The sequence below is a fragment of the Delphinus delphis genome, chromosome 10 (assembly GCF_949987515.2).
Source record: "Delphinus delphis chromosome 10, mDelDel1.2, whole genome shotgun sequence".
Classification (NCBI taxonomy): domain Eukaryota; kingdom Metazoa; phylum Chordata; class Mammalia; order Artiodactyla; family Delphinidae; genus Delphinus; species Delphinus delphis.
The window spans coordinates 22,524,331-22,536,709 of NC_082692.2; the positions used below are offsets into that span (position 1 = coordinate 22,524,331).

Here is a 12,379-nt window from a genome sequence, read left to right on the forward strand (position 1 = left end):
GGAAATTCCAACTGCCTATTAACATGGTTGCTTCTCCTGGTAACCAGCCCCCATCCTTAGGTTCAGTCCAAAAGCCAACCTTTAACATAACAAAACACACCTCTGCGGCTATCATCACTTAGGAAATTCGAAGGATTTTAAGAGTTCTGTGCCAGAAATATAAAATTAGGAAAATGAATGAATGTGTTTTCTTTTGTTTTCTTCCAAGTGTACGGGTTTATTGAGGGCATGGGGGTCTACAGGACAGCCCCAGGTGCCTGTGGAGAAGGCCCGCCATCGGCCTAGAGGGCCGCGGCCCCGGGGGCAGCCGGGGATGGGGTCTCCAAAACCTGGGTTTACTTGAAAGTGTGACTCTCCGCTCCAGGCGCCCAAAGCCTCTGGGTCCGAACATGTCCCAGTAGCAGGGTTGGTTGCAGTAGGGCTTGCCTTCATGCTCAGTGTGTCCCCTCCCCCCGAGGTCAGCGTCTTTCCACATTTCTCACACTTCAGGCAAGGCCATGCCAGTCCTTCCCCAGGACGTCACCCGCTCCTTGTCACACTTGGGGCACTTGGGCACGGTGGCGCCGGGTCCGGGGCGGGTGGCTGGGCGGGAGCACACCGGAGCTCGGGACTCGGAAAATGAATACGTTTAAATGCAATTTATAATAGCATCAGGATAAAATATTTAGGTATCAATTTAAAGAAAGTGCGCCACATAAGTACACTGAAATTATATAGTTTTGCTTAGACTTTCAATCTCTTTGGTAAAGTATTCCTTCTGTTCATTCATAGTATTCCTGAGCTCGTTATACTGCCTTTCTGAATTTTCTTGTAGCTTGTGGCGTTTCCTCATGAGCTGTTTTGAAATCTCTATCAGTTATGTCACAGTATTCCATGACCTTAAGTTTGGTTTCTGGAGAACTGTCCTTTACTTTTCGTGATGCAGTGTTACTGTGGTTCTTCGTGTGCTTGCTGTGCTGTTCCTCTGCCAGCACTGAAGTGCGGAGCACTTTTCTGCTTCATTCTAACCATTCAACAAATTAGAGAGCAGAGGCTTTTCGCTTCTCTTCCAGGAGGTGGCGCTAGAGCACAGGTTTGGGGTTCTACTACCTGCGTTACCTGCTTGGGAGAGTTGGCGCTTTCCACCCCCATCAGGGGTGTGGTCCCGTGCCCTCTTATTGCTTCTTGTGCCTCCAGGGATTTTGCTGCCTTGTTGCTGCCTGTGCCACTGGCATCACTGCCTGTGACCTGGGATAGTGGGCTCTTCCCTCGTGTCCGGGATCCCCTGAACCACGGGGGAAGAGGGGGACGTGGGTAGCTGGGGTGGTGCAGGCACCTCTGCCATGTCCCGTGCTGTAAGGTTCTCCGGCTCTGCTGCTGCCAGTGGGTGGCTGGAGGGGCCAAAGTCATGGGCGTCTCAGGGGCTGGTGGCTGGGGCCCCAGGACCCACTTCTGCTGCTGCCTAGTTACCTGGGGCCCTGGGCACTGCTGAGGCTGGAAGGCTGGATTCCTGTGTCCTGTTGTGGCTGCTACTGGGTGTTCTGGGGCTTCCAGCTCAGTGGCCGCAGGTGGAGAACAGGATCGCAGGCTCAGCCTCTGCTCTTCCCTCGGTTCTGCCTCGTCTCTGTGTCCCAGTCCACCCACCTTTCCATGCACACTGGGTGGCATTCTCCGGAGTCCTGGTGTGTTGGGCAGAGTCACCTGTGGTGTGTCGTGGAAGTTTCCTGGTTGTGGATGGAAGGGGGGAGAGACAAAGGCAGCTTTTCACTCCTCCGTGTGGCTGATGTGTCTCCTCCAGGTCGCAGTTTTATGTCCAGAATCTGCCGATCCTGTTCAGCTGGAAGCCTGGCTCAGCTGCAGCCTGTGGGGCCCTGGGGAGCCTCCCCTGACCCCTGACCCCGAAGTCCTGGGTCAACATCAGCGCCAGAAATTAGATCTGAGTCCAGGACTACAGGGCCTTTAAATTCAGGTTGGGAAGTGCCTGGAGGGATCCAGACAGCAGGTCCCTGTCTATTATTAGGTCCACGGAGGGGAAGAAGAGACAGGACACTGGGGTGTCCCGGGCTCTCGGGACTGGGGAGGAGCGGAGAGGACCCTTGAGGCTTCAAACGGTGGCGGATTTCATGCCTGGACAGGAGGGGCCGTGCTTGGTGTCCTTGGGTACGGTGTTGGGACGCCTGGGTCCTGTAGGTCTGGGGAGGGGGGAGGTCATTTTTGTGTCTCAGGGAAATGTTAGGGGGACCCCCGGGCCCAGACTCATGGCTGATCTCCTTGTCCCACTGTGGTCTCCAGGCTCCACTCCATGTCCTGTCCTCTGCTCTCCTGTCCTCTGCTCTCCACCTCCACCAGCTGGGCAGGTCTTTTTCCAAAGGTCTTTAGCCAGTCTTTTTGGCACGGTGGTCACCGCTGTCTTAGCTCACAGGGAGACGATGTCCAGGTAGCCCCGGGCTGTGAGCTGGGATGGACTCTCCCTTCCTTGAGTCTCCCTGCTGCCCCTCAGCACCATGTGTGTGTGGGGTGGAGTGAGGACTGGGGGTGAGGCTATTTCTCTGGAAGAGAGGAATTCCTTTAACCACCTCCCCTCTCTCCTTTTCTCTTTTCTCTTTCTTCCAGGTGTATTTGAGTTATACCATACCTGTAAGGACAGGAAAACACCGAAAACTTAAGCACAGTTTACCAGCAAAATAGAGAGCTAACACCTGTGTACTTATCATCCAGGTGAAAAACAGAGCCTCTACCAGCGCCCAGGCCAGAAGCCCCTGAGCCTCTCCCCACACAGACCCCACCCTCCCCGCACACGTGTCCACTGAGTGAGCCGCCCTGCCCCTCTCCTTTCTCGTTCCTCCCCCTCCACTCCTGTTGGCCTCCATCCCCTAATGTCACTGTTTCCTTCCTCTCCTCACTTCTCCAGGAGCCTCCCCATCTTCATAGGCAGATATCTTAGGGGATCTCCTCCCCCTCCCCCTCCCCTCCCCCTCCCCCTCCCCCTCCCCCTCCCCCTCCCCCTCCCCCTCCCCCTCCCCCCCTTCTACCTCATTCTAGGGATGGAGGTTCCAGAATTGATTCCCTAGAGGAAGAGTCTATAACCCTGTCAGCAGCTGCAAGAAGTGACAAGGACTTGGGGTTCAAGGTCCCACCCGTGGAGACTGAAGACACCCAGTCTGTTTGTGGGGTCCACCCTGGACTTGGGAACCAGCTGTTAATGGCCTTGAAATCTGATCCTCCCTGAGGCCTTAGTCCTTGGTGGTTTGATGGGGAGAAAAAGGTCCGTGTCAGCATGTATTCTGAGTAACAGTTCAGACTTTGAACTTGACACTGGATGAACTCCAACTTCTGTGCGCAGCACTCACCCACTGCTAGGAGCCCAAGGAAACCCTGGGCAGGTGTTTTGTAAGGGGGTCAAAGGGGAGCTCAGGTCTCCTGTCATCAGCGACTGTGGCCACACGGGGGCGCCACCACTCCGCCCTCTCCTATTCAGCACAGGGAAGGGAGAGGAGGGACTGTGGTCTGAGTCCGACAGAGATGGCTGTCCTGGAGGCTGGTCAGCAATCAGGGGATGAAGATGCTGCCTGAGCAGCTCTGGGGTCGGGCTCGGGGATGCGGCGGGGATTAGAGGGGAGGAGAGCCCTGGAGCCCTGCCTTGTGTCTGAGGTTTCCATCTTTCCTCTCCACAACCCATCTCTCCAACTCATTGATGAAAACACTCTGGAAAACTCAAAGTCGATTATTATTTCACTCCCTGTTCGTTTCTGGCAGATAAATATATATATTTTTTCATTTTAGTGTAGTTTGAGATTCACAAAAACAGTAGCAGAGTTAGTAGAGAGTTCCTGTAACTCCCACGCTCAGTCTCCCTGTGGTAATATCTTATATCACCATCATACATTTGTCACAGCTAATGAAGCAATGTTGATACATTATTACTAAACTCAAGAATTTATTTGGACTTCATTCGTTTTTCCTTTTCCTGATCTACGATCCTATCAAAGACACATTGTGTTAAGTCCCAATCATGTCTCCTTCAGGCTCCTGTGGCTGTGACAGTCTCTCAGAGGTCCCTTGTGTTTGATGACCTTGATGTTTTCGAGTATTGCTCAGGGATACTGTAGAATGTCCCTCTATTCAAGTTGGTTGACTGGGGCAAAGTATTTTAGGGAAGAAGACGACAGAGATGAAGTGACATTCTCCACACAACAAGGGTGTATACTCTCCACTTGATAATCAGTAATAAGTTCACCTCATCACCCAGCTAAGGTACATTTCCCAGGTCTCTCCTTGTGTACTTCTATTTTTACTTCCCCACTTTCTGCACTGTAGCCTTTAGAAGGAAGTCACTACGTGCAGCCCACACTTGAGGGGCGCTCTGCTATAAACTTTGGTGTGCCGGGGTTTGTGCATATATAAGTTTTCAGATGAGTTGCATGAGGACTAGAGCGCTCAGTAGACTGGATGGAGGGTCTATGTGCAGCTTTATAAGAAACTGCTGACCATCATTTCTAGGGGCTGTGCTGCTTCGTATTCCTGCCCCAGTGAGTGAGGGTTTCTGTCGCTCCACATCCTGGACAGCACTTGGTATCACCAGTTCTTGGATTCTAGCTATTCTAATAGGTGTGATGATACATCATTTTTTAAAATTTACATTTCCTAATAATATATCATGTTAAGCATCTTTTCATATGCAGTTCCATGGATAGATCTTCCTGAAGTGGTGTGTGTTCAGACTTTCCTTCATTTTTAAATTGTTTTCATATTATTGAGTTTAAGCGTTCTATGTGTATTCTAAAACAAGTCCTTCATAACATATGTGAATTTGCAAATAATTTCTCCCATTCTGTGGCCTGAGCTCTTTCACTGACATAACAGTATTCATTAATGCATAGATATATTTGGGGAGAAGGAAAATGAGAATTTGCCAACTGCAGTGGTTTCCAAGTAGAGGACTTGGGCAAATGGGGGACGAGAGGGAGAACATGAATTATTTATTTTGTATACCCTTGAGTACCTTTTCAGTCCCCTTCTGTGTAGGTAAATATGCTTTCAAAAATTACATTAAAATCCCTTGCACTTCTAAAACACCTGACAGATCCTCTTCAGATCATGCATTAGGAAACACATTCTCTACTTTGGCACCCAAAGTCTTTTAACTGAGCTATTCTGCCACAGAAATTCCATTACTGGAGAAGATGGGCTGCATTGTTGGGAGAATTCTGCTCACTGAAAATAGCTGAAAATGCCATGTAAAATATAAAAACTATCTTAAAATCATCAAAGAAGTGAAAAGGTCGTAATATGTGACCACACTGAAAAAAGAAGGGAAAAATCCTGCTTGGCCTCCAAGGAAAACACGGTCCTGAGAAAAGGAGAAAAGGCTGTGTGAGTTCACTGCCCAGAGCTCAGGCACGGAGCCCAGCACGTCCAGCTCTGTGCCCACAGCTCTTCACTTTTTCTGCCCACTTCCCTTCCTTTTAAAAATTTAAACAAAGCTTTTTAATTCTTATTATGATGTATATGTGTAACGTATAATATAGAATATAATGTATGTTCACTGTAAAGCAAGTAATAAAGTGTCAAAAGTGATAAATGACAAAGTAAAAAGAATGTAATCCTCACATTTGCAGATATTTTGTTGCATTTTTCTTTCGTTTCTTATACATCCTCGTGTTGTTGCCCAAGAGCTGGAAATTTCTCTAAGCTGAACAGCCCAGACCTCAGTGGCCCCCACCCTGCACTCTGCAGACGCCATTTCCCAGTCAGCTCACTCTCACACCCCTGAGAGGGCGATTTCTCATTTCCTCCTTTTCCCTCAGACCCCGCCACTCATCCCTCACTCCCTGTTCTTAATGATGAGCATTTTTTTTTCACTCAGAAAAAAAAAAGCACTCGGGTGAGAATTACATCCTCCTCCTCCTCCACTATTCCCACATCTGCACCTGTATCTCACCTTCCCACCAGTGATGATGGATGGTCCCCTCCTGTCTAAGGCTGCCCCTCAGCGTGGGTACAGGATCCGACTCCATCCTCCCCTGTGTCATCAGTTTCCCACTCTCTACTGCTCCTTCATCCCTGCCTACAAACATGCTGCAATTCCTCCCATTAAAATTAATCAAACAAAAATAAATAAATCAAAACAAAATTCTCCCATAAACATCCACCACTCTGTGTACAGTTTCCTTCCAACTGCTGCTCCATTTCTATGACTCTTCTTAACAGAACAATTCCTAAGGCCAAAGGCCATTGTCTCATCTACTAGGTTGTCTTTTTATTTTTAGCTAATGGATATGTGCACATAGTTTTAAAAAGTAAAATACTTCTACAAGACTTGATATCTGGACCAATGTCCCCAATCTTCCATGTCCCCCATCTCTTGAATCTCAGAGAGAAGCTCTTTTAGTTCTTAAGCTGGTTCTCTAATTGTTTCTTCTATGTCTCTAAAAAGCATGCCTTTAATACTCCTTTGCTTTCAGTTTTATGTATCATCTTTAGTTAATTGGTTTTTCTTTCACACACCTCTGTCTTCCCAAAATAGTTATAACTTATAATTATACATCTATCAGTTTTATAATTTTGATTAGCTCGTTGTGCAATATTTGCCTTATGATGATGACGGAAATGCTAGTCACAAGTGAGCATTTAGTAACTACGATCACTTTTCTTGAATGGATAATTAAGATTTTGCTGGAATAAATAATGTCTTACTTTGGTTGTACTGGTTTTTTTTTTTTTAGTTTATTTGCCTGCTTTGGGTCCTCATTGCTGCATGCAGGCTTTCTCTAATTGCAGCGAGCAGGGCTACTCTTTGTTGCGGTGCGCGGGCTTCTCATTGCGGTGGCTTCTCTTGTTGCGGAGCATGGGCTCTAGGTGCGCGGGCTTCAGTGGTTGCAGCAGGCGGGCTCAGTAGTTGTGGCTCACGGGCTTAGTTGCTCCACAGCACGTGGGATCTTCACGGACCAGGGCTCAAACCTTTGTCCCCTGCACTGGCAGGCGGATTCTTAACCACTTCGCCACCAGGGAAGCCCCATATTGTACTCATTTTAAATCATTCTAAAACTCTGTGCAGAATCTAAGCCTTTCTGAGTACATTCAAGCACATCGGATATTCCACCAACTTCACCTCTTTGCACAAACTCTCCCACAGCCCTCCATGCTGCCACACGGAGACTGGTTCCCTGCACACCTGGGGCAGGGCTGACGTCCCGGATCTCCTTCTCCTCATTCTGGGCAGCCCTCTGCCTCTCTCTCCTACTGTATAATTTTACAAGGCTTCCCTGTTGCCTGGATCCCATGTTTCCCTGCTGCTGGTTTTCTCCATCATTTCCCCCGCAATTTGTCTAACAGTAACCTGAAGAAGGGAACATGGAAGGGAAAACATTATAACTCTGAAATGTCTTAGGCTACCCTAGGACTTACTCTCATCTTGACTCAATATAGAACTCTGTGTTGGAAATACTGATTTTTTTCCTTAGAATTCGGAAGGCGTTGCTTCACTGTCTTCTAGCCTCCTGGCCCATTTTTTTGCCTCTTGAAGTTTTTAAGGTCTCTCTTCCTTTCCATCCTTTCTGCAATTTCACTGTGATGTTTCTTAGTGTCGGTTTGTTTTCATCTACTGCAGTAAGAGTTTGCTTAGGCCATTCCAGATGTAAATTTTTGTCTGTAAACTCCGAGAGGATTCCTTGAAAATAATTTTTTATTATTTCCTACTCTCCCTTATTTTTGAAACTTGTATTGCTTACTCGCTGGAATCTCTTGATTGACAGAGGAATATTCTTACAGGTCTTCTCTCCTCCTTGCCATTACTTTTCTATTCCTATTACTTACTGTGAGTATGACTGTAATTTTTCAATTCATCTACTGAATTATACACTTCTATGACATTATTTTTAATTTCAAAGCGCTCTTTTTGGTTCTATGATTTTATATAATTGTATAGAATTCTGGTTTTGTTTAATATACCATATATCTTTTACATCTTTCAAATATTATTGCTAACAGTGGTAGGGGAGCTGTCAGGTCTCTTGGTTATCTACTTTCATGATATCATGAACTTCTTCCTCACAGCACTTAGCTCAGTAGTGATTTACATTTATCTTTGTCATTTCTGTCCATCTCCCTCACCACAGTGCCTGTCGCACATCACCCAGGTCCTAACTGTTGTTCTTCATTTTTTCTCCAGTGTCTCCATATCCTGATTGAAGGTGGCCTTGAAATATACACTCCTTAACCTCTCTGAGTCTCCACTTCTGTGTCTCCTCTCTCTGAGGCTCTCTCTCTGTGTCTGTACAAAGGGATCACATGTTGGGTGCCTCATGGGTTTGCTTTTTTTTAATTAATTAATTTATTTATTTATTGGCTGCACCAGATCTTCATTGTGGCATGCGGGATCTAGTTCCCTGACCAGGGATCGAACCTGGGCCCCCTGCATTGGGAGCTCGGAGTCTTAGCCGCTGGACCACCAGGGAAGTCCCCTCGTGGGTTTGCTTTGAGGAATAAATTTGACCCACTATGTAAATCACATGGCATTATTGCTTTAATTCTTATTAAGTGTTCCTCTATTCATAGTTACCATCATTACAATGAATATAGCATTTAGCTTGTTTCCATTCTTTGCTTTTATAAACCACAATTCAAGAACATCCTTGAATATATATTTTTGAGAACATGTGTGATTATCTTCGCAGGATAAATTTCTGATAGAGAAATTTCTGTCATAATGTAGACATATTGAAGGCAACCCTCCTACACTGTTGGTGGGAATGTAAATCGGTACATCCACTAGGGAGAACAGTATGGAGGTTGATTAAAAAAGTAAACATACAAGTACCATGTGACCCAGCTATTCCAATCCTGGGCCTAGATCCGGAGAAAACCATAGTTTTAAGAGACACGGGCACCCCAACGATCATGGCAGCACTATGTACAATAGCCAAGACATGGAAGCAACCTAAGTGTATAAGGACAGATGAATGCATAATGAAGATAGGATACATATACACAATGGAATATTACTCAGCCATAAAAAGGATGAAATAATGCCATTTCCAGCCACAAGGAAGGAAGCGAAACTGGAAAAGACAAGTATCCTATGATATCACTTACAGGTGGAATCTAAAAATGGATACAAATGAACTTCTTTACAAAAGAGAAACAGCCTCACAGACTTAGAAAAGAAACTTACGGTTACCAAAAGGGAAAGGTGGTGGGCAGGGAAAAATGAGCAGGTTGAGATGAGCATATACACACTACTATTTATAAAATAATCAACAAGGACCCACTGTATAGCACAAGGAACCCTACTCAACACTCTATAATAACCTATATGGGAGGAGAACCCAAAAAAGGACATATATACGTCTATGCATAAGTGAGTCAAGTTGCTGTACACCTAAGAAAACAAAACGCCCCGCAACATTGTAAATTACCTATACACCAATACAAAATAAATAAAATTTTTTAATGTAAATATAATGAAATTGAGACATTCTGCATAGTGACCTTTAAAATTTTTATACCAGTTTTTAATCCCATCAATCTTTATGACAGTATATTCTCCCTAAATTCCTGTCAATACTCTCCTTATACTATTATCTTTGCCAAGATGATAGATTTTAATTTATTCCCATTCTTTATTCCACATCTACATTTTTCTTTACGTTTATTTGTTATATATTTGTTTGACATTTGCATTTCTTATTTTCCAAATTGTTTTCTAATACACTTTAATTATGTTTTGTTTGGGATTTAGTTATCTTAAACACTGAATTCAGGAAGGACAAAGCAGCCTCCAACATCAGAAGCTGGTCTGACGTTTACCTTAGGCCTCAGCGTTGCCAGAAGCTGGGCTGGTGCTCACCACGCAGCCGTGTTCTTCTCCTGTTGGACATATGTCACCCCACAGAACATCAACATCAGACAAGGACACCTGAGACCATGACACAGTGAGACAAAACAAGACCACAACATCATTTTCTCCAAGCACAGACCAAACAAGGCAGCACTATGCACCTCACAATGTATCAAACCTCTCCCTGTGCTGATACCAGCAACCACGGCTTCTTTCCAATCACAGCTGCATCCTCACTCTAGTCTTTCCTCCTTACAGGGAAGATTCACCGACATGCCCGGTCATAGAATTGCCCCCACTTCCTGACAACACCCAATCTAGAGTGAGCCCCTCCTCCATACACCCTCCTCCAAATCACCCAACCAGAGCCCACTTCCTGTATATGTTCTATCTAGATAGGTGTTCTATCTAACACCTCACACTAAGACACCGTGGTCCCCGATGGTGTGTCATCTCCCTCGCTGCATCCAGTAATAAATCCAACTTGTTTGCCCACAGATTTCCTCCTGGTGGTCTGTGGCTGAAAATCATTGCTACCTGTTTGTCAATGTTTTTGTCTTTGAGCTTGATAGGGGCATGTGTTAGTATCTTTGTGAATGTCTGGTTGACATAAAGAAAATTTATGATTTTTATAGCGTTTTTTATCTTTGGGTCATACAACTCTTCATTCCCCAAATGTAAAAAATTCAAGTATTTTTATGTCTAGGAGAGAGGGGTCCAAGGTGAAGGGAAAAGAATTGATTGAATTTGGGGGGGACGAATAGCAGGAGCAGTCAGTAAAGAATTCTAAGCTGGTGGATTCTAAGGTTTACATCTCCTGCTTTATCATTTCACAAGTATGTACAGGTCCTGCAAGGTATTTGATATATGCTGTGTTCAGTGAATACTTTCTCTTGGGCTAAGTGAAGACTTCAGTGTCTGCTTATATTTACCAGGTTAATGAAAAGAACAGCAAGAGCTCAAGGTTATAAAGACAAGAATTAGCCCAGCGATGGGCAGTCTTGAACACATATGACCTTAAGGTGATAAACCACGGTGTCCTTAATGTCTGAACACTCTAGTAAAATACATGTTAATGAAACTTTCTGCGCATGCTGCATTTTAAGGATATATCTAAGACCCACATAGACAAATCCATGATTTCCATATGAAGGTTATTTTAATATGCATCAACTTATGAGTCACACAGTATCTATTTGGGGGAAGAGACTGGAAATTAAGAACATTATAGATATGCAATGCCCAATAGGCTAGCTACTAGCCACATATTTAATGTTATTTAAACTAAATAACATTAAGGTGCTCAGCACAATAGCCACTTTTGAGGTGCTAAATAGGGACCTGTAGCTAGTGGCTACCTGATTTTGACAGTACAGATATAGAACAATTCCTTCACCACAGAACATTCTATTGGACAGGACTGCTCTTCATGCTTTCTGGGCCTCAAATCAGATATACTGGACCCATGAAAGGGTCAATATTATTTCTCTTAGAGATGATGTCAGATTTCTGTCTGGGATATGAATACATACTTAGCTGGTGTGTAACAAAACCAAACTAGGTTATGAGTGGGTATGGTGCCTTCAGGCACAAACTGTTTCCAGGCTCAAACGGGAAACACCTGTCCCCCTACCTCCCTTCCCGGACTGAGGACACTCTCTGGGATCAATTTCCAAGGGGTGAGTTCTCTCCTAGAGGAGCCCCGGGGGCAGGGCCCTCAGCTAAGTGTGGGGAGGCAGGGAGTCCAGCTCAGGGAGAGGGATTCTCCAAAACGAAGAGGAGGCAAAGGCAAGGGTCAGTTAGGAGATTTTCCCAGTTCTCAGAGTGTGATCTGTGGAACCCTTGAAGTCACTGAGACCCTTTCATGAGATCCATGAGGTGAAACCTACTTTCATAGCATTACTAAGATATTATTTGACTTTCCATTATGTTGACATTTGCTTTGAGGTATAACTTAGCAGTGATGGAGACTACTGTAGCAAACTGCAATATAATTATTTTCACCACAACTTACTTGCAGAAAAAAAAAAGCAGGTTTGTTTTAAAACATTCTGGTTGATGCATTACAAATTTTTATCTTTCCTTAATAAGCTATAATGGAAAAGAAAATGAAAAAGAATGTATATACACATGTATAGCTGAATCACTTTGCTGTACAGCAGAAATTAACATAACATTGTAAATCAACTATACCTCATTAAAAAAACTTTAAAAAATACATAAAAATTCTTTTGTTTCCTAAATCATCCTTAAATCCACTTTTTTCTCTTTTTTTTGGCCACGCCCCACAGCATGTGGGATCTTAGTTCCCTGAACAGGGATTGAACCCTTGAACCCAGGCCATGGCAGTGACAGCTCTGAGTCCTAACCACTGGACGGCCAGGGAACTCCCTTAAATCCACATTTTAAAAGTACCTTCTAAGATGACATGGGAAGTACCCATCAAGCCCTTCTGCTACATTCCAAAGTACTATGTCCCAAGGAAAATAATTTGTGTAACCTGAACTACCCTCTTCTTCATGGAATACAATGTTTACTTGAAAGAATGAATCACACTGGAAG

At 44.8% G+C, this 12,379-nt stretch overlaps 1 pseudogene; it reads right to left on the reverse strand.

Moving 5' to 3' along the window:
- Positions 1 to 335: 335 nt before the first annotated feature.
- On the reverse strand, positions 336 to 10,092 carry LOC132432945 (cysteine-rich protein 1 pseudogene; annotated as a pseudogene).
- Positions 10,093 to 12,379: the final 2,287 nt, after the last annotated feature.